The 24093-nt window shown below is 44.2% G+C and overlaps 1 protein-coding gene across 1 annotated transcript in view; it reads right to left on the bottom strand.

Annotated features, from left to right (window-relative positions):
- LOC117504818 overlaps positions 1–24093 on the bottom strand; it is a 3434143-nt gene that overhangs the window by 2015593 nt on the left and 1394457 nt on the right. The window lies entirely within an intron of this gene.

The following is a 24093-nucleotide window of genomic DNA, read 5'->3' as shown; positions in this document are numbered from 1 at the left end:
AGGATGAAAGAAGCAATTTCAGCAACGACCAAAGGTGGTTCCGTTAAAACACACACACACACACACACACACACACACACACACACACACACACACACACACACACACACACACACACACACAGTATGTAGAAAACCATTCATTGTTTGCTTCATGAAAACGTTGAATCAGAAAATAGTGTCATCTAAACAGAAATGAAACCATTTTGCTGTTCTCTTTGGAAATTATTAGGATGAAAGAGTAATTTCAGTAACGACCAAAGGTGGTTCCATTAAAACACACACACCACACACACAGCACAGAACACACACACAGGACACAACACACAACACACTCACAACACAGACACACACACACCACCCTGTTATGTTAGAAACCATGTCATCGTGCTGGTCTCCCTTCTTTTTCTCGGTCCAACACACCACACACACCACACACACACACACAACACACACAGTATGTAGAAAACCATTTCATTGTTTGCTTCATGAAAAAGTTGAATCAGACAATACAGTGCCATCTAAACAGAAATGAAACTATTTTGCTGTTCTCTTTGGAAATTATTAGGATGACAAAGCAATTTCAGCAATGAACAAACGTGGTTCCATTAAAACACACACACACACACACACACACACACACACACACACACACACACACACACACACACACACCCTGTTTATGTTAAGAAACCATGTCTCTGCTATCTCTATCTTTTCCTCTTTTTCTCTCCAACACACACACACACACACACACACACACACACACACACACACACACACACACCCTGTTTATGTTAAGAAACCATGTCTCTGCTATCTCTATCTTTTCCTCTTTTTCTCTCCAACACACACACACACACACACACACACACACACACACACACACACACACACACACACACACACACACACACACACACACACACACACACACACACACAGTATGTAGAAAACCATTTCATTGTTTGCTTCATGAAAAAGTTGAATCAGAAAATAGTGTCATCTAAACAGAAATGAAACCATTTTGCTGTTCTCTTTGTAAATTATTAGGATGAAAGAGCAATTTCAGCAACGACCAAAGGTGGTTCCATTAAAACACACACACACACACACACACACACACACACACACACACACACACACACACACACACACACACACACACACACCCTGTTATGTTAAGAAACCATGTCTCTGCTGTCTCTATTTCTTCCTCTTTTTCTCTCCAACACACACACACACACACACACACACACACACACACACACACACACACACACACACACACACACACACACACACAGTATGTAGAAAACCATTTCATTGTTTGCTTCATGAAAACGTTGAATCAGAAAATAGTGTCATCTAAACAGAAATGAAACCATTTTGCTGTTCTCTTTGGAAATTATTAGGATGAAAGAGTAATTTCAGCAACGACCAAAGGTGGTTCCATTAACACACACACACACACACACACACACACACACACACACACACACACACACACACACACACACACACACACAGTATGTAGAAAACCATTTCATTGTTTGCTTCATGAAAAAGTTGAATCAGAAAATAGTGTCATCTAAACAGAAATGTTCTCTTTGTAATTTATTAGGATGAAAGAGCAATTTCAGCAACGACCAAAGGTGGTTCCGTTAAAACACACACACACACACACACACACACACACACACACACACACACACACACACACACACACACACACACAGTATGTAGAAAACCATTTCATTGTTTGCTTCATGAAAATTTGAATCAGAAAATACAGTGTCATCTAAACAGAAATGAAACCATTTTGCTGTTCTCTTTGGAAATTATTAGGATGAAAGAGCAATTTCAGCAACGACCAAAGGTGGTTCCATTAAAACACACACACACACACACACACACACACACACAGTATGTAGAAAAACATTACAGCAACGACCATTAAAACACACACACACACACACACACACACACACACACACACACACACACACACACACACACACACACACACACACACCCTGTTTATGTTAAGAAACCATGTCTCTGCTGTCTCCCTCTTTTTCTCTCCAACACACACACACACACACACACACACACACACACACACACACACACACACACACACACAGTATGTAGAAAACCATTTCATTGTTTGCTTCATGAAAAAGTTGAATCAGAAAATGCAGTGTCACCTAAACAGAAATGAAACCATTTTGCTGTTCTCTTTGTAAATTATTAGGATGAAAGAGCAATTTCAGCAACGACCAAAGGTGGTTCCATTAAAACACACACACACACACACACACACACACACACACACACACACACACACACACCCTGTTAAGAAACCATGTCTCTGCTGTCTCTATCTTTTCCTCTTTTTCTCTCCAACACACACACACACACACACACACACACACACACACACACACACACACACACACACACACACACACACACACACACAGTATGTAGAAAACCATTTCATTGTTTGCTTCATGAAAAAGTTGAATCAGAAAATAGTGTCATCTAAACAGAAATGAAACCATTTTGCTGTTCTCTTTGTAAATTATTAGGATGAAAGAGCAATTTCAGCAACGACCAAAGGTGGTTACATTAAAACACACACACACACACACACACACACACACACACACACACACACACACACACACACACACACACACACACACACACCCTGTTTATGTTAAGAAACCATGTCTCTGCTGTCTCTATTTCTTCCTCTTTTTCTCTCCAACACACACACACACACACACACACACACACACACACACACACACACACACACACACACACACACACACACACACACACAGTATGTAGAAAACCATTTCATTGTTTGCTTCATGAAAACGTTGAATCAGAAAATAGTGTCATCTAAACAGAAATGAAACCATTTTGCTGTTCTCTTTGGAAATTATTAGGATGAAAGAGTAATTTCAGTAACGACCAAAGGTGGTTCCATTAACACACACACACACACACACACACACACACACACACACACACACACACACACACACACACACACACACACACACAGTATGTAGAAAACCATTTCATTGTTTGCTTCATGAAAAAGTTGAATCAGAAAATAGTGTCATCTAAACAGAAATGTTCTCTTTGTAATTTATTAGGATGAAAGAGCAATTTCAGCAACGACCAAAGGTGGTTCCGTTAAAACACACACACACACACACACACACACACACACACACACACACACACACACACACACACACACACAGTATGTAGAAAACCATTTCATTGTTTGCTTCATGAAAATTTGAATCAGAAAATATAGTGTCATCTAAACAGAAATGAAACCATTTTCCTGTTCTCTTTGGAAATTATTAGGATGAAAGAGCAATTTCAGCAACGACCAAAGGTGGTTCCATTAAAACACACACACACACACACACACACACACACACACACACACACACACACACACACACACACACACACACACACACACACACACACACCCTGTTTATGTTAAGAAACCATGTCTCTGCTGTCTCCCTCTTTTCTCTCCAACACACACACACACACACACACACACACACACACGGTATGTAGAAAACCATTTCATTGTTTGCTTCATGAAAAAGTTGAATCAGACAATACAGTGCCATCTAAACAGAAATGAAACTATTTTGCTGTTCTCTTTGGAAATTATTAGGATGACAAAGCAATTTCAGCAATGAACAAAGGTGGTTCTATTAAAACACACACACACACACACAATGTAGGGAACCATTTCTTGTTTGCTTCATGAAAAGTTGGATCAAAGGATGCAGTGTTGTCAAACAAATAAAACCATTTTGCTGTTCTCTTTGGAAATTATTAAGATAAAACAGGATTTTGAGCATACAGACACACACACACAGTATGTGGAGAAACCATTTCATTGTTTGCTTCATGAAAAAGTTGGATCAAAAGATGCAGTGTTATCAGAAGAGAAAACCATTTTGCTGTTCTCTTTGGAAATTATTAGGATAAAACAGGATTTTGAGCATACACACACACACACACACACACACACACACACACACACACACACACACACACACACACACACACACAGTATGTGGAGAAACCATTTCGTTGTTTGCTTCATGAAAAAGTTGGATCAGAAGATGCAATGTTATCAGAAGAGAAATAAAACCATTTTGCTGTTTTCTTTTGAAATTATTAAGATAAAACAGCAAGTTGAGCAATGAACAAACGTGGTTCCATGAAAACACACGCACACAATGTAGGGAAACCACTTCAATGTTTGCTTCATGAAAAGTTGGATCAAAGGATGGAGCGTTGTCATACAAATAAAACCATTTTGCTGTTCTCTTTGGAAATTAAGATAAAACAGGAATTTGAGCACACACACACACACACACACACACACACACACACACACACACACACACACACAGTATGTAGAAAACCATTTCATTGTTTGCTTCATGAAACAGTTGAATCAGAAAATACAGTGTCATCTAAACAGAAATGAAACCATTTTGCTGTTCTCTTTCGAAATTATTTGGATGAAACAGCAATTTCAGCAATGAACAAAGGACTTCTATTAAAACACACACACACACACAGTATGTGGAGACATCTTTTCATTGGTTGCTTCATAACCAAGTTGGACGAACGTACTTTGTGTAATCAAAACAGAAATGAAACCATTTTGCTGTTCTCTTTGGTAATAATTACGATGAAACAGCAATTACAGCAACGACCAAAGGTGGTTCCATTAAAACACACACACACACACACTCACACACACAGTATGTGTAGAAACCATTTCATTGTTTGTTTCACGAAAAAGTTGAATCAGAAAATGCAGTGTCACCTAAATAGAAATAAATCCATTTTGCTGTTCTCTTTGGAAATTAATTTCAATTTATTTTCATTCATATTGCGCCAAATCACAACAGCGTTGCCTCAAGGCGCTTCACACAGGTAAGTTCTAACCTTACCAACCCCCAGAGCAACAGTGGTAAGGAAAAACTCCCTCTGAGGAAGAAACCTCAAGCAGACCAGACTCAAAGGGGTGACCCTCTGCTTGGGCCATGCGACAAACAAATTACAGAACAATTCACAGAACAATTCACGGAGGAATATACAAGAAATGCTATTGGCGCACAGGACACGAGGATCGCCAACACAAATACAACTCCCATCTCTGGATGGAGCTGCACCTTAAACAGAGAGAAAAAACAGAATCAGGCATCAGAAAGACAAAAAATACTGTATAATTTGCCAGCATTAAACAACAAGAAAAACAGAGAAATACTAAGGTGATCACCAGCCCCTAGCCCTAAACTTAACTAAAAGACCCAGAATTTAGGTAAAGTTGAGGCTGCAGCCCGCTCCAACTACTAATAAATGAATTAAAATAGTAAAAAGCGTAAAACAAAACTGTACCAGTATGCTAGCCATATGAAAAGGAAAATAAGTGCATCTTAAGTCTGGACTTGAAAATAGTCCTGCACACTGAGAACGTAAAGCCCGGGCCGGTACGTAAGGTTTAATTAGGTCAGCTAGGTAGGGAGGTGCCAGTCCATGAATAATTCTATAGGTTAGTAGCAGAACCTTAAAAATCTGATCTCACTGGGACAAGATGCCAGTGAAGGGATGCCAAAATGGGTGTAATGTGGTCGAACTTTCTGCTTCATGTCAAAAGTCTGGCTGCAGCATTTTGAACCAATTGGAGACGCCTAATGCTAGACTGCAGTAAACCAGAAAATGGAACATTGCAATAGTCCAATCTAGAAGAGATAAATGCATGGATCAGGGTCTCAGCATCAGCCATAGACAGGATGGGACAAATCTTCGCTATATTTCGCAGGTGGAAGAAAGCAGTCCTAGTAATATTTATAATGTGGAGGCCAAAGGACAATGAAGGATCAAAAATTACCCCAAGGTTCCTCACTTTGTCAGTGTGATGTATGACACATGAGCCGAGGCTGAGCGTTAACTGGTCAAATTGATGCCACAATATGTGCCCAAGGGGTGCTATATAAAGGGTGAAAAGCAGGGGGCCTAAAACAGACCCCTGTGGAACCCCAAATTTCATGTCACTAAGGTTAGAGGTAGTGTTACTGTACAAAACACAGTGAGACCGACTGGTCAAGTATGACGTCAGCCATGCAAGGGCACTCCCAGTAATCCCAAAATGATTTTCCAGCCTATCAAGTAGAATATGATGATCCACTTTATCAAATGCAGCACTGAGATCTAACAGCAACAGAACCGTAGTGGTGTCCGAATCCATTGTAAGATGGTCTACGAGCTGCCGTGACACCACTTTTTCCAGAATTTTAGAGAAAAATGATAGATCTGATATCGGCCGATAGTTTGTCAATACACTAGGGTCAAGATTAGGTTTCTTAAGTAATGATTTAATCACTGCAGATTTGAAACATTTATGAACAGATCCAGAAGTTAAAGAAAGATGAATAATTTCCAGCACAGTCGGCCCAAGAGTGGGCCACAGGTCCTTAAACAGTTTTGATGGTATAGGATCAAATAAACAGGTTGTGCTTTTTGTTGACATTACGAGTTTTGTCAGCATGCCTAGTGAGATACTGTCAAATTCTGTAAATCTAGGTAATACCTCAGTAGTGGCGCCCACCTCAATAGCAGGGTGTAGTGGCTGGGTTAAGGCATGCCGGGATATGTTTAACCTGATGTCTATTTTCTTCCCAAAGTAATCCAGGAAATCTTGTGCTGTAAAAGGAGAGCGAACTATAAGTGGTTGTCCATGCATAAGTGTTGCCACCGTGTCGAACAAGAACTTTGAGTTATGCTTGTTTTTGTTGATCAAATCAGAGTAGTAAGTCCGCTTTGTAGCCAATAATGCATGCTTATAGTTTAAGATAGCATCACGCCACGCAAGGTGAAATACTTCTAATTTTGAATGACGCCATTTCCGTTCTACACCTCTTGCTTTATGCTTGAGGTCACGCAGATAATCACTGAACCAAGGTGACTGTGATTTGGGGAGCGCAGTTTTAACACAGGTGGTGCAATCATGTCGAGTGTAGTTTTGAGCACTGAGTTTAAACTATCCACAAGTCTGTCCACTGACTGGGTATTTGTCAAATGTGAAGCTAAGACATCAGGTAGTCTAGCTTCGAGTTCAGTCTTACAACCCCTGGCAATAATTATGGAATCACCGGTCTCGGAGGATGTTCATTCAGTTGTTTTTTTGTAGAAAAAAAAGCAGATCACAGACATGACACAAAACTAAAGTCATTTCAAATGGCAACTTCCTGGCTTTAAGAAACACTATAAGAAATCAAGGAAAAAAAAATTGTGGCAGTCAGTAACGGTTACTTTTTTAGAGAGGGAAAAAAATATGGACTCACTCAATTCTGAGGAATAAATTATGGAATCACCCTGTAAATTTTCATCCCCAAAACTAACACCTGCATTAAATCAGATCTGCTCGTTAGTCTGCATCTAAAAAGGAGTGATCACACCTTGGAGCTGTTGCACCAAGTGGACTGACATGAATTATGGCTCCAACACGAGAGATGTCAATTGAAAAAAGGAGAGGATTATCAAACTCTTAAAAGAGGGTAAATCATCACGCAATGGTGCAAAAGATGTTGGTTGTTCACAGTTAACTGTGTCTAAACTCTGGACCTTTGGTCTTGACCTTTGGTACAAACAACATGGGAAGGTTGTTAAAGGCAAACATACTGGTAGACCAAGGAAGACATCAAAGCGTCAAGACAGAAAACGTAAGCAATATGTCTCAAAAATCGAAAATGCACAACAAAACAAATGAGGAACGAATGGGAGGAAACTGGAGTCAACGTCTGTGACGGAACTGTAAGAACCTGCCTGAAGAAAATGGGATTTACATACAGAAAAGCTAAACGAAAGCCATCATTAACACCTAAACAGAAAAAAACAAGGTTACAATGGGCTAAGGAAAAGCAATCGTGGACTGTGGATGACTGGATGAAAGTCATATTCAGTGATGAATCTCGAATCTGCATTGGGCAAGGTGATGATGCTGGAACTTTTGTTTGGTGTCGTTCCAATGAGATTTATAAAGATGACTGCCTGAAGACAACATGTAAATTTCCACAGTCATTGATGATATGGGGCTGCATGTCAGGTAAAGGCACTGGGGAGATGGCTGTCATTACATCATCAATAAATGCACAAGTTTACGTTGATATTTTGGACACTTTTCTTATCCCATCAATTGAAAGGATGTTTGGGGATGATGAAATTTTTCAAGATGATAATGCATCTTGCCATAGAGCAAAAACTGTGAAAACATTCCTTGCAAAAAGACACATAGGGTCAATGTCATGGCCTGCAAATAGTCCGGATCTTACTCCAATTGAAAATCTTTGGTGGAAGTTGAAGAAAATGGTCCATGACAAGGCTCCAACCTGCAAAGCTGATCTGGCAACGGCAGTCAGAGAAAGTTGGAGCCAGATTGATGAAGAGTACTGTTTGTCACTCATTAAGTCCATGCCTCAGAGACTGCAAGCTGTTATAAAAGCCAGAGGTGGTGCAACAAAATACTAGTGATGTGTTGGAGCGTTCTTTTGTTTTTCATGATTCCATCATTTTTTCCTCAGAATTGAGTGAGTCCATATTTTTTTCCCTCTGCTTGGTCTAAAAAAGTAACCGTTACTGACTGCCACAATTTGTTTTCCTGATTTCTTATAGTGTTTCTTAAAGCGAGAAAGTTGCCATTTGAAATGACTTTAGTTTTGTGTCATGTCTGTGATCTGCTTTTTTTTTCTACAAAATTAAACAACTGAATGAACATCCTCCGAGGCCGGTGATTCCATAATTTTTGCCAGAGGTTGTAGATTGGACTACTGCAATGTCGTATTTTCTGGTTTACTGCAGTCTAGCATTAGGGCTCTCCAATTGGTTCAAAATGCTGCAGCCAGACTTTTGACACGAAGCAGAAAGTTCGACCACATTACACCCACTTTGGCATCTCCTCACTGCCTTCCTGTCCCAGTCAGATCAGATTTTAAGGTTCTGCTACTAACCTATAAATTATTCATGAACTGGCACCTCCCTACCTAGCTGACCTAATTAAACCTTACATACCGGCCTGAGCTTTACATTCTCAGGGTGCAGGAATACTTTGTGTCCTGAGGGTGAATAAGAAGTCTGCGGGTCACAGAGCTTTCTCTTATCATGCCCCTGTTCTCTGGAATGGTCTTCCTGCATCAATACAACTATCAGATTCTGTGGAGACTTTCAAGTCCAGACTTAAGACGCACTTTTCTCTTTCATATGGCTAGCATACTGGTACAGTTTTGTTTTTACGCTTTTTACTCTTTTAATTCATGTTATTAGTAATTGGAGCGGGCCGCGGCCTCAACTTCACCTAAATTCTGGGTCTTTTAGTGGAGCTTAGGGCTAGTGGCCGGCGATCACTTTAGTATTTCTGTTTTTCTTGTTGATTAATGCTCGCAAATTATACAGTATTTTTTGTCTTTCTGATGCCTGATTCTGTTTTTTCTCTCTGTTTAAGGTGCAGCTCCATCCAGAGATGGGAGTTGTATTTGTGTTGGCGACCCTCCTGTCCTGTGCACCAACAGCAATTCTTGTATATTTGTCCATGAATTGTTCTGTGAATTGTTCTATAATTTATGTTTGTAGCATGGCCCAAGCAGAAGGTCACCCCTTTGAGTCTGGTCTGCTTGAGGTTTCCTCCTCAGAGGGAGTTTTTCCTTACCACTGTTGCTCTGGGGGTTGGTAAGGTTAGACCTTACCTGTGTGAAGCACCTTGAGGCAACTCTGTTGTGATTTGGAAATATAAAGGAAACTGAAATTGAATTGAAGCAGAAACTAAATCCTGACCTGAGAGACTCCAGGTGACAGTGTGGACTCTCCAGTCCAGCAGACAGCAGCTTCACTTCTGAATCCTGCAGCCGGTTCTGACTCAGGTCCAGTTCTGTCAGACTGGAGGACTGAGAGCTGAGAACTGAAGACAGAACTTCACAGCTTCTCTCTGACAGATTACAGCCAGATAACCTGCAGAGACGATTCAAAACAAGAAAGATTTTCACTTTAAAATCAGAGAAATTAAGTCTCTGTTCAAATTAGTGATGGAACAGATCATAGATGCCCCCCCCCCCCCCCCGGTTCAGCTCACATATGAACTGTGATTTAACTCCAAAGTTTCCATCACAGCGTGAAATACAGATTTATTGTCCCTGTAAGTGTTTTTGAAGGAATAACAGCAGCGTTTCAGTGAAATCAAAGTTTGAGCAGAAAAGGCTGAAGCTCCAAACGTGACAAAAACAATGAACCATCAGGAAGATGAGGATGGAATGTGAGCGCTGACCTCACTGAGATGGTTCAGATCAGTGAGTGTGAGCCGTGACATCATCAAAAAAAACAAAAAAAAAACAAAACTGTCCCCGACTGTTGCTGAGGGGTGTTTATCCTGAAAGAGCAACAGAAATAAAGTTATTATTGAAAAATCAAATCAAATCAATTTTATTTATATAGCGCCAAATCACAACAAACAGTTGCCCCAAGATGCTTTATATTGTAAGGCAAAAGCCATACAATAATTACAGAAAAACCCCAATGGTCAAAACGACCCCCTGTGAGCAAGCACTTGGCAACAGTGGGAAGGGAAAAACTCCCTTTTAACAGGAAGAAACCTCCAGCAGAACCAGGCTCAGGGAGGGGCAGTCTTCTGCTGGGACTGGTTGGGGGCTGAGGGGAGAGAATCAGGAAAAAGACATGCTGTGGAAGACATCAGAGATCAATCACCAATGATTAAATGCAGAGTGGTGCATACAGAGCAAAAAGAGAAAGAAACACTCAGTGCATCATGGGAACCCCCCAGCAGTCTACGTCTATAGCAGCATAACTAAGGGATGGTTCAGAATCACCTGATACAGCCCTAACTATAAGCTTTAGCAAAAAGGAAAGTTTTAAGCCTAATCTTAAAAGCAGAGAGGGTGTCTGTCTCCCTGATCCGAATTGGGAGCTGGTTCCACAGGAGAGGAGCCTGAAAGCTGAAGGCTCTGCCTCCCATTCTACTCTTAAAAACCCTAGGAACTACAAGTAGGCCTGCAGTCTGAGAGTGAAGCACTCTATTGGGGTGATATGGTACTATGAGGTCCCTAAGATAAGATGGGACCTGATTATTCAAAACCTTATAAGTATGAAGAAGAATTTTAAATTCTATTCTAGAATTAACAGGAAGCCAATGAAGAGAGGCCAATATGGGTGAAATATGCTCTCTCCTTCTAGTCCCTGTCAGTACTCTAGCTGCAGCATTTTGAATTAACTGAAGGCTTTTTAGGGAACGTTTAGGACAACCTGATAATAATGAATTACAATAGTCCAGCCTAGAGGAAATAAATACATGAATTAGTTTTTCAGCATCACTCTGAGACAAGACCTTTCTAATTTTAGAGATATTGCGCAAATGCAAAAAAGCAGTCCTACATATTTGCTTAATATGCACATTGAAGGACATATCCTGATCAAAAATGACTCCAAGATTTCTCACAGTATTACTGGAGGTCAGGGTAATGCCATCCAGAGTAAGGATCTGGTTAGACACCATGTTTCTAAGATTTGTGGGGCCAAGTACAATAACTTCAGTTTTATCTGAATTTAAAAGCAGGAAATTAGAGGTCATCCATGTCTTTATGTCTGTAAGACATTCCTGCAGTTTAACTAATTGGTGTGTGTCCTCTGGCTTCATGGATAGATAAACCTGGGTATCATCTGCGTAACAATGAAAATTTAAGCAATGCCATCTAATAATACTGCCTAAGGGAAGCATGTATGAAGTGAATAAGATTGGTCCTAGCACAGCACCTTGTGGAACTCCATAATTAACCTTAGTCTGTGAAGAAGACTCCCCATTTACATGAACAAATTATAATCTATTAGATAAATATGATTCAAACCACCGCAGCGCAGTGCCTTTAATACCTATGGCATGCTCTAATCTCTGTAATAAAATTTTATGGTCAACAGTATCAAAAGCAGCACTGAGGTCTAACAGAACAAGCACAGAGATGAGTCCACTGTCTGAGGCCATAAGAAGATCATTTGTAACCTTCACTAATGCTGTTTCTGTACTATGATTAATTCTAAAACCTGACTGAAACTCTTCAAATAGACCATTCCTCTGCAGATGATCAGTTAGATGTTTTACAACTACCCTTTCAAGAATTTTTGAGAGAAAAGGAAAGTTGGAGATTGTGTTGTGTGTGGGCCGCCAGAAGAGGAGGTACTGCTGGCCCACCACCAGTGGGCGCCCTGCCTGAAGTGCGGGCTTCAGGCACGAGAGGGCGCTGCCGCCACGGACACAGCCGGGGGTGACAGCTGTCACTCATTACCTCTTGACAGCTGTCACCCATCTACTCAACGTCCTCTCACTCCATAAAGACCAGACGTCATCTCCACCTCGTTGCCGAGATATCGTACTTCATTGGAGGTAAAACTCTCAGCCGTTGCTTTCGTCTTTTCTGACAAGAGTTTGTTACACAGTGTTTGTAGTCAGTTCCGTGAGTGCTCGCAGCCGGAGGCTGAGTGTGAGAGACGTGGAGAGCTGACGTCTTCGCTCCCCACGCTATTCTGTGATAAGTACTCTCAACTGCTGCACGTACCTGTTTTCTGAGTGAGAGGTGGAGGTGGCATTCCCACCGTTGTTGCTACTGGGTGTGCACACACCCATATCTTATTGTCTCTGCTCCCTGCCAGCAGTACCAGATCCGACCTTCGAAGACGGTGGCCACCTGGGGACTCGGGACTTGGTGGCTCCAGTATTCTCCGGGTTTGGTGGCGGAGGAAATCGTGTGGTTCCGGTTCATCTCAGGACAGACGTCTTCTATCCTCGAGCCTGCCCACATGTCACCCTTGTGATTGACTGTCTGTTAAATTTCATATTCCTCTGTGTTGTGCTCATTCACAACAGTAAAGTGTTCATATTTGACTCTTTCATTGTCCGTTCATTTGCGCCCCCTGTTGTGGGTCCGTGTCACTACACTTTCCCCAACAGGATATCTCGGCCAGCGTCATGGATCCCGAGGGGCGTCACCCATCTGTTGGACAGCCAATGGAAGAGCAGGTTGCACAGGCGTCTGCAGGAGGCGTGCTCGGTGAGTTGCAGCAAATCCTCACTGCCTTTACCGCTCGGCTGGATTTGATGACCGAGCAAAACGTCATCCTTAATCGCAGGATGGAGGCTCTCACCGCACAGGTGGAAGCGCGCGATCAGAGCGCAGACCCTGTGCCCGATATTAACGTTCAACTGGTCGTTCAACGAACCCCCCCACCATCCCCTGAAGCATACATAAGTCCCCCAGAGCCGTACGGGGGTTGTGTGGAGACGTGCGTGGACTTTCTGATGCAGTGTTCGCTCGTCTTTGCACAACGACCCGTGATGTACGCGTCTGACGCCAGCAAGGTGGCTTATGTTATTAACTTGCTTCGTGGTGAGGCACGCGCTTGGGCTACAGCACTTTGGGAGCACAACTCACGGCTCCTTACCTCTTATACTGGGTTTGTGAGGGAGTTCAGAACAGTGTTTGATCACCCTAACAGAGGAGAAACCGCTTCAACAGTGCTGCTGTCAATGCGACAGGGGCGCCGGCGCGCAGCCGAATATTCAGTCGACTTCCGCATCGCGGCTGCGAGGTCCGGCTGGAATAACATTGTGCTCCGCGCCGCCTTCATAAACGGACTGTCGTCGGTCCTGAAGGAGCACCTGGTAGCTAAGGAAGAACCGCGGGATTTAGATGGGCTTATCGATCTCGTTATACGGTTAGACAATCGGTTGGAGGAACGCTGTCGGGAGCGAGACGAAGGACGTGGCCGGGCACGCACCGTCCCTCTCCCTTCCGGGTTCGAAAAGGTTCCGCCCTCCCCACGCTCCACAGCCGCAGCGCTCCGTGGGGCAACAGCTCCCCCTGCTGACGTTGCTAGAGAAACGCACAGGGCCAAAATGAGAACAGCTGACAGAATGAGGAGGCTGGTCCGCGGGGAGTGTTTTGTCTGCAGCTCAAAAGAGCACATACAGAAAAACTGCCTCAAACGGCCAAAACGACAACACCCGCCCTTAGAGACTGGGCTAAGGGGGGGGTCATAACATTCACGTGGGACACACACATATTGCCACACGACTCCCAGTTACAATCCTGAGTGGGGATTTAACCCTTCAAGCCCCAGCACTGGTGGACACGGGGTCAGAAGGGAATCTGCTGGATAGCAGATGGGAAAGGGAGGTAGGGCTCCCTCTGGTGGTGCTTCCTTCGCCATTGCAGGAGTGGGCACTAGATGGCACCCTTCTCCCTTTAATCACGCACAAGACACAACCTGTAACTCTGGTGGTGTCTGGGAATCATCGGGAGGAGATCGAGTTTTTTGTGACTCCTTCTACCTCTCACGTGATTTTGGGTTTCCCGTGGATGTTGAAACACAATCCCCGGATTGATTGACCATTGGGGTGGTGGTTCAGTGGAGCGAAACCTGCCATCGGGCGTGTTTAGGATCCTCGGTTCCTCCCAGTTTACATGCTAAGGAGGAGGTCAAAGTCCATCCCAATCTGACGGCGGTGCCGGTTGAGTACCACAATCTTGCTGATGTCTTCAGCAAGGATCTGGCACTCGCCCTTCCCCCGCACCGTCCGTACGATTGTGCCATTGATCTGATTCCAGGCATTGAGTTCCCGTCCAGCAGGCTGTACAACCTCTCACGACCTGAGCGCGAATCAATGGAGACCTACATCCAGGACTCATTAGCTGCAGGGCTGATCCGGAACTCCACCTCCCCGATGGGTGCAGGTTTCTTTTTTGTGGGCAAGAAGGATGGCGGACTCCGTCCATGCATTGATTACAGGGGGCTGAATGAGATTACGGTTCGCAACCGATACCCATTGCCGTTGTTGGATTCCGTGTTCACCCCCCTGCATGGAGCCAAAATCTTTACTAAGCTGGATCTTAGGAATGCGTATCACCTGGTTCGGATCCGGAAGGGAGACGAATGGAAGACGGCATTTAACACCCCGTTAGGTCACTTTGAGTACCTGGTCATGCCGTTCGGCCTCACCAACGCCCCCGCGATGTTCCAAGCCTTGGTTAATGACATCTTGCGGGACTTCCTGCACCGATTCGTCTTCGTATATCTGGACGATATTCTCATCTTTTCTCCGGATCCTGAGACCCATGTCCAGCATGTACGTCAGGTCCTGCAGCAGTTGTTAGAGAACCAACTGTTTGTGAAGGGCGAGAAGTGCGAGTTTCACCACACTTCTTTGTCCTTCCTGGGGTTTATCATCTCCTCTAACTCCGTCGCACCTGATCCGGCCAAGGTTGCGGCGGTGAGAGATTGGCCCCAACCAACAAGCCGTAGGAAGCTGCAACAGTTCCTCGGCTTCGCTAATTTCTATAGGAGGTTCATTAAGGGCTACAGTCAAGTAGTTAGCCCCCTGACAGCCCTGACCTCTCCAAAAGTCCCCTTCACCTGGTCAGATCGGTGCGAAGCCGCGTTCAAGGAGTTGAAACGATGGTTCTCTACTGCGCCAGTTTTGGTGCAGCCCGACCCTAGCCGCCAGTTTGTGGTTGAAGTGGACGCCTCTGACTCAGGGATAGGAGCCGTGCTATCCCAGAGCGGAGAGACTGATAAGGTTCTTCACCCGTGTGCCTACTTTTCTCGCAGGTTGACCCCGGCTGAACGGAACTATGATGTCGGCAATCGAGAACTCCTTGCGGTGAAAGAGGCTCTTGAGGAGTGGAGACACCTGTTGGAGGGAGCGTCTGTGCCATTCACGGTTTTCACTGACCATCGGAACCTGGAGTATATCAGGACCGCCAAGCGGCTGAACCCCAGGCAAGCCCGCTGGTCACTGTTCTTCGGGTGTTTTGACTTCCGGATCACCTATCGCCCTGGGACCAAGAACCAGAGATCGGATGCCTTGTCCCGGGTACACGAAGAGGAGGTCAAAACTGCGCTGTCGGATCCACAGGAGCCCATCCTGCCTGAGTCCACTATCGTGGCCACCCTCACCTGGGACGTGGAGAAGATCGTCCGGGAGGCCCTGGCACGAAGCCCGGACCCGGGAACTGGACCAAAAGCCAAACTATAAGTCCCACCAGAGGCCAGGGCTGCGGTCCTAGACTTCTGTCACGGTTCCAAGCTCTCCTGTCATCCGGGGGTGCGAAGGACCGTGGCAGTTGTCCGGCAGCGCTTCTGGTGGGCGTCTATGGAGGCCGACGTCCGGGAGTACATCCAAGCCTGCACCACCTGCGCCAAGGCCAAGGCTGACCACAGGAAGTCCCAAGGACTGCTCCAACCGCTTCCTGTGCCTCATCGCCCCTGGTCCCACATCGGCCTGGATTTTGTCACGGGCCTCCCACCGTCCCAGGGCAACACCACCATCCTCACGATAGTGGACCGATTCTCCAAGGCGGCCCACTTCGTGGCCCTCTCGAAGCTCCCTACGGCCCAGGAGACAGCAGACCTCCTGGTCCACCACGTCGTCCGTCTGCATGGGATCCCTACTGACGTAGTCTCGGATCGTGGTCCCCAGTTTTCCTCTCACGTCTGGAGGAGTTTCTGCAGGGAACTGGGGGCCACCGTGAGCCTCTCGTCCAGGTACCATCCACAGACGAACGGACAGGCAGAACGGGCCAACCAGGAGTTGGAACAGACCCTCCGCTTTGTGACATCCGCGCACCCGACGGCCTGGAGCAACCACCTGGCCTGGATCGAGTATGCGCATAACAGCCAGGTGTCTTCTGCCACCGGCCTCTCCCCGTTTGAGGTGTGTTTGGGTTACCAGCCCCCATTATTTCCTGTGGTTGAGGGAGAGGTCGGTGTGCCCTTGGTCCGGGCCCACCTTCGGAGGTGCCGTTGGGTGTGGCGCACCGCCCGTTCTGCCTTGTTGAAGGCCCGGACGAGGGCCAAGACCCATGCAGACCGCCGGCGGTCCCCGGCCCCTGCATATCAGCCCGGGCAGGAGGTGTGGTTGTCGACAAAGGACATCCCGCTTCAGGTACAGTCACCGAAACTAATGGACAGGTTCATCGGACCCTTCCGCATCCTCAAGGTCCTTAGCCCTGCCGCAGTGAAGCTCCAGCTCCCAGCTTCACTGCGGATCCACCCAGTGTTCCACATCTCCAGGATCAAACCGCACCGCACCTCACCCCTCTGTGCTCCCGGTCCGGTGCCGCCTCCTGCCTGGATCACTGACAGGGAGCCGGCTTGGACAGTGCGCCGGCTCCTGGACGTCCGTCGAATGGGCCGGGGGTTTCAATATCTGGTGGACTGGGAGGGGTATGGACCCGAAGAACGCTCCTGGGTGAAGAGGAGCTTCATCCTGGATCCGGCCATCCTGGCCGATTTCTACCGTCAACACCCCGATAAGCCTGGTCGGGGGCCAGGAGGCGCCCGTTGAGGGGGGAGTCCTGTTGTGTGGGCCGCCAGAAGAGGAGGTACTGCTGGCCCACCACCAGAGGGCGCCCTGCCTGAAGTGCGGGCTTCAGGCACGAGAGGGCGCTGCCGCCACGGACACAGCCGGGGGTGACAGCTGTCACTCATTATCTCCTGACAGCTGTCACTCATTCATGCTTCATCATCTCACTCCATAAAACCCGGACGTCATCTCCACCTCATCGCCGAGATATCGTCAAACCGTTCAGGTAGTATTCTCAGCCTTGAAAGGGAACTGTGTATCAGTCTGAACTCTTTTTTGCAGCCGCTTTCCTGTGGTGTTCCGTGTCTGTGTGACCGGCATTCGGTGTGTCCAGCAACGGCTCCGCTGCACACCTCTACCAGATAAGTGGGTAGACAGGAGCTGCACGAGTGTGTGTTAGAGGTGGAGGTGGCATTCCCACCGTTGTTGCTACTGAGTGTGCACACACCCATATCTTATTGTCTCTGCTCCCTGCCAGCAGTACCAGATCCGACCTTCGAAGACGGTGGCCACCTGGGGACTCGGGACTTGGCGGCTCCAGTATTCTCCGGGTTTGGTGGCGGAGGAAATCGTGTGGTTCCGGTTCATCTCAGGACAGACGTCTTCTATCCTCGAGCCTGCCCACACGTCACCCTTGTGATTGACTGTCTGTTAAATTTCACATTCCTCTGTGTTGTGCTCATTCACAACAGTAAAGTGTTCATATTTGACTCTTTCATTGTCCATTCATTTGCGCCCCCTGTTGTGGGTCCGTGTCACTACACTTTCCCCAACACAGAGGCCGGTGATTCCATAATTTTTGCCAGGGGTTGTAGTTGAGGAGTTAATGCATCACCGTAATGATATATAAGGTTGTTGTTCCACTAAACACGGCAGCGAAACTGTAAACTTAATAAGTGAGTGATCAGACACCACTGATGTAAGAGGCATCATGTCAATATTCGTGACAGCAATACCACGTGTGAGAACCAGATCAAGGGTATTTCCACTAATGTGCATCGAATCCTGAATGCATCGCCGAAATCCTAATGCATCCACAATTTCCATAAATGATTTGCAGAGGGGATCAGAAGGCTTATTTATATAAATGTTAAAGTCACCAATGATCAGAATGTTATCTACACTAATTGACAAGTTAGAGATGAATGCACCAAATTCATCTAAGAATTCAGAATATGGGCCAGGAGGCCTATATACAGTGACAAAGTAATACGACTGATTTTTATTCTTCTGACCTTGGCAATGTGTAATATCCTGAACAGAGCGGAGAATCAGATGCTCAAACGAGTGATATTTGTAACCCCCAACAGCTAATAAGCTAAACCTAGATTTATAAATAAGAGCAACACCCCCGCCTTGCTTCGCATCACGAGGGACGTGACTAAATGTATATGCTGGTGGGCAGGCTTCATTTAAGGGGAGGACAGCTGTAGGTTTAAGCCAGGTTTCATATAGCCCAATCATATCTAAGTGATGATCAATAATTAGATCATTGATCAACAATGATTTTGAGAAATCATTAAGATAAAACAGCAGATTGAGCATTTTCACACACACACACACACACACACACACACACACACACACACACACACACACACACACACACACACACACACACACACACACACACACACACACACACACACACAGTGGAGAAACCATTTCACTGTTTGCTGCATGAAAAAGTTGGATCAAAGGATGCAGTGTTGTCAGAACAGAAATAAAACCTTTTTGCTGTTCTCTTTGGAAATTAAGATAAAACAGCAAGTTCAGCAATGAACAAAGGTGGTTCCATGAAAACACACACACACACACCCTGTGTGTGTTGAGAAACCATGCTTCTGCTCTGCTCCTGAAAAAATGTTCAATACAGAACAGGAAACCATTTGGCTGTTTTCATCTTTGAAAAATATTATGATGATGAAAGAGAAATTGATTATGCAAACACTCACAGAGACACCCTGTTTCTGTTGAAAAAGCATGTTTCTGCTCTGCTCCTGAAAAATGTACAGACCAAAAATCTTCCCTCTGTTTTCAACACACTCTCTATCCTCACTATTCAAAGGGCCACACGCACTCTATGACATCACTGAAGAAGCCTTTATGAAGAGGATTGTTATTTTTAACAGTAATGTAGAAGGGGCATGTTTTTGTGTGTGGTCATGTTTCTGCCCCCATGGTCTTGTGATGAGATCACAGTCTTTTAAACTAACTTGTACTAGTAACTAATCCAGTTCAAGATCTGATAGTGATCTCTGTTTTCAAATTCTTGGCCACCGTAAAATCATTACAAATATGTTTTTAATTCATCAATTTCTGATTACTGTACATTTGGAAGTTAAAAAATGTTTTTCTTACATTAGCAAAACTATTTTTAGACAAATAAAATAGCATGAAAAGTAATGTTTAATGTCGTAATGGAAGATTCATTCATTCAGCAAATTACGTTTCTGATGTGGGTCGAGAAATATATTTCTCAAAATATAAAGAAATATGAAACAGCACTGTGCTATTTTCTTTTATTACATGATGGTTAAAAAACTTTAAATGAAAAAATTGCTATTTAACATTTAGACTTTTCTTGGAGTTATGGCAGTAACAATAAAACTGTGTAGCTTTATTTGGTAAAAATAAAAATAGGTCAAACACTCAACTCAACAGTGATTGATTCTACAGCTAACCAAACCAGAACCCGAAGCCAGCACACAGAGGTTCAGTGAACGTGCAGCAGAAGGTGTGGAGGTGGATCAGAGAGTCAGAGGAGACTTCATAGAAGGACAGAGTGCCAGCAGGACAGTCCACAAACACTGAGACTCTGTGAGAGGATGAAGGGGAGCGAGGAAGGACTGTTCGTCTGATATTATGAAGGACAGATAAACAAGAACGATCATCACAGCAGAACAGAGTCCAGGAATGATCATTAGATCCAAACTCACATTCCACACTGTTTCCTTTCCTTCTGATTCTTCTGTAAGTCACTGATATATAAACGTCTCCTCTCCACTCGACCTCCCAGTAACAGCGACCAGTCAGACCAGTTGAAGACAGGACCTGAGGGCAAAGGTCAAATCTGTCTGGATGATCAGGATATGATTGATCCTCATCCACATGTTCCACCTTTGTGTTGTTTTTGGACAGTTTGAGTTTCTGTTCGCTGAGTTTGGATCCAGAGAGAGTTTAGAGAAATCTGATGGAACAGAACACAACACAGTTATCAATCGATCAGTTCATCAATCAACATGACACAGTTATGTTGATCGCAGTGAGAGTGGTTGGCTCTCACTGCGGTATTGTATCACTTCCTGTTCCGGAGTACAGCGGTGTTTTTCTGTATCTGTTAGCTGTTTAATCTGCGCAGTTAGATTGATCTAGTTATCTAGATTACAATTTGTTTCCCAGTGTAATCTTTACGTGCCTTAACTAAAGCACTCCTTCTGCTGAATCACCTCTAAATTATTTACACATTATTCACTTTGCGTGTTTTTAGGAATCCGCTAGCTTAGCGTAGCTACTAGCTCTTAGCCGATTTAGCATGGCGGCTTCTCCTGTCTCTCCCGCACTTTTCTGCTCTGGGTGTGAAATGTTTAGTTATTCCTCGGCCTCCTTTAGCAGTAACGGTACTTGTAATAAGTGTAGCTTATTCGTAGCTTTGGAGGCCAGGCTGGGCGAATTGGAGACTCGGCTCCACACCGTGGAAAATTCTACAGCTAGCCAGGCCCCTGTAGTCGGTGCGGACCAAGGTAGCTTAGCCGCCGTTAGTTACCCCCTGGCAGATCCCGAGCAGCCAGGAAAGCAGGCTGACTGGGTGACTGTGAGGAGGAAGCGTAGCCCTAAACAGAAGCCCCGTGTACACCGCCAACCCGTTCACATCTCTAACCGTTTTTCCCCACTCGACGACACACCCGCCGAGGATCAAACCCTGGTTATTGGCGACTCTGTTTTGCGAAATGTGAAGTTAGCGACACCAGCAACCATAGTCAATTGTCTTCCGGGGGCCAGAGCAGGCGACATCTTCCATTCCAGCTTATTAATTAATCAAAAACCCAGACAGAGCTTTAATTCATTTGAAAGCTTGACTCTTAGTCTTGTCCATCCAAATTGGAAGTCCCAAAAACCAATTTTATTTGTTATTATCTATCATCCACCTGGTCGTTACTGTGAGTTTCTCTGTGAATTTTCAGACCTTTTGTCTGACTTAGTGCTTAGCTCAGATAAGATAATTATAGTGGGCGATTTTAACATCCACACAGATGCTGAGAATGACAGCCTCAACACTGCATTTAATCTATTATTAGACTCTATTGGCTTTGCTCAAAAAGTAAATGAGTCCACCCACCACTTTAATCATATCTTAGATCTTGTTCTGACTTATGGTATGGAAATAGAAGACTTAACAGTATTCCCTGAAAACTCCCTTCTGTCTGATCATTTCTTAATAACATTTACATTTACTCTGATGGACTACCCAGCAGTGGGGAATAAGTTTCATTACACTAGAAGTCTTTCAGAAAGCACTGTAACTAGGTTTAAGGATATGATTCCTTCTTTATGTTCTCTAATGCCATATACAAACACAGTGCAGAGTAGCTACCTAAACTCTGTAAGTGAGATAGAGTATCTCGTCAATAGTTTTACATCCTCATTGAAGACAACTTTGGATGCTGTAGCTCCTCTAAAAAAGAGAGCTTTAAATCAGAAGTGCCTGACTCCGTGGTATAACTCACAAACTCGTAGCTTAAAGCAGATAACCCGTAAGTTGGAGAGGAAATGGCGTCTCACTAATTTAGAAGATCTTCACTTAGCCTGGAAAAAGAGTCTGTTGCTCTATAATAAAGCCCTCCGTAAAGCTAGGACATCTTTCTACTCATCACTAATTAAAGAAAATAAGAACAACCCCAGGTTTCTTTTCAGCACTGTAGCCAGGCTGACAAAGAGTCAGAGCTCTATTGAGCTGAGTATTCCATTAACTTTAACTAGTAATGACTTCATGACTTTCTTTGCTAACAAAATTTTAACTATTAGAGAAAAAATTACTCATAACCATCCCAAAGACGTATCGTTATCTTTGGCTGCTTTCAGTGATGCCGGTATTTGGTTAGACTCTTTCTCTCCGATTGTTCTGTCTGAGTTATTTTCATTAGTTACTTCATCCAAACCATCAACATGTTTATTAAACCCCATTCCTACCAGGCTGCTCAAGGAAGCCCTACCATTATTTAATGCTTCGATCTTAAATATGATCAATCTATCTTTGTTAGTTGGCTATGTACCACAGGCTTTTAAGGTGGCAGTAATTAAACCATTACTTAAAAAGCCATCACTTGACCCAGCTATCTTAGCTAATTATAGGCCAATCTCCAACCTTCCTTTTAACTCAAAAATTCTTGAAAGGGTAGTTGTAAAACAGCTAACTGATCATCTGCAGAGGAATGGTCTATTTGAAGAGTTTCAGTCAGGTTTTAGAATTCATCATAGTACAGAAACAGCATTAGTGAAGGTTACAAATGATCTTCTTATGGCCTCGGACAGTGGACTCATCTCTGTGCTTGTTCTGTTAGACCTCAGTGCTGCTTTTGATACTATTGACCATAACATTTTATTACAGAGATTAGAGCATGCCATAGGTATTAAAGGCACTGCGCTGCGGTGGTTTGAATCATATTTGTCTAATAGATTACAATTTGTTCATGTAAATGGGGAATCTTCTTCACAGACTAAAGTTAATTATGGAGTTCCACAAGGTTCTGTGCTAGGACCAATTTTATTCACTTTATACATGCTTCCCTTAGGCAGTATTATTAGACGGTATTGCTTAAATTTTCATTGTTACGCAGATGATACCCAGCTTTATCTATCCATGAAGCCAGAGGACACACACCAATTAGCTAAACTGCAGGATTGTCTTACAGACATAAAGACATGGATGACCTCTAATTTCCTGCTTTTAAACTCAGATAAAACTGAAGTTATTGTACTTGGCCCAACAAATCTTAGAAACATGGTGTCTGACCAGATCCTTACTCTGGATGGCATTACCCTGACCTCTAGTAATACTGTGAGAAATCTTGGAGTCATTTTTGATCAGGATATGTCATTCAAAGCGCATATTAAACAAATATGTAGGACTGCTTTTTTGCATTTACGCAATATCTCTAAAATCAGAAAGGTCTTGTCTCAGAGTGATGCTGAAAAACTAATTCATGCATTTATTTCCTCTAGGCTGGACTATTGTAATTCATTATTATCAGGTTGTCCTAAAAGTTCCCTAAAAAGCCTTCAGTTAATTCAAAATGCTGCAGCTAGAGTACTGACGGGGACTAGAAGGAGAGAGCATATCTCACCCATATTGGCCTCTCTTCATTGGTTTCCTGTTAATTCTAGAATAGAATTTAAAATTCTTCTTCTTACTTATAAGGTTTTGAATAATCAGGTCCCATCTTATCTTAGGGACCTCGTAGTACCATATCACCCCAATAGAGCGCTTCGCTCTCAGACTGCAGGCTTACTTGTAGTTCCTAGGGTTTGTAAGAGTAGAATGGGAGGCAGAGCCTTCAGCTTTCAGGCTCCTCTCCTGTGGAACCAGCTCCCAATTCAGATCAGGGA

Source organism: Thalassophryne amazonica, chromosome 23 (assembly GCF_902500255.1).
Source record: "Thalassophryne amazonica chromosome 23, fThaAma1.1, whole genome shotgun sequence".
NCBI lineage: Eukaryota > Metazoa > Chordata > Actinopteri > Batrachoidiformes > Batrachoididae > Thalassophryne > Thalassophryne amazonica.
This window is presented reverse-complemented; position numbering and strand designations above follow the sequence as displayed.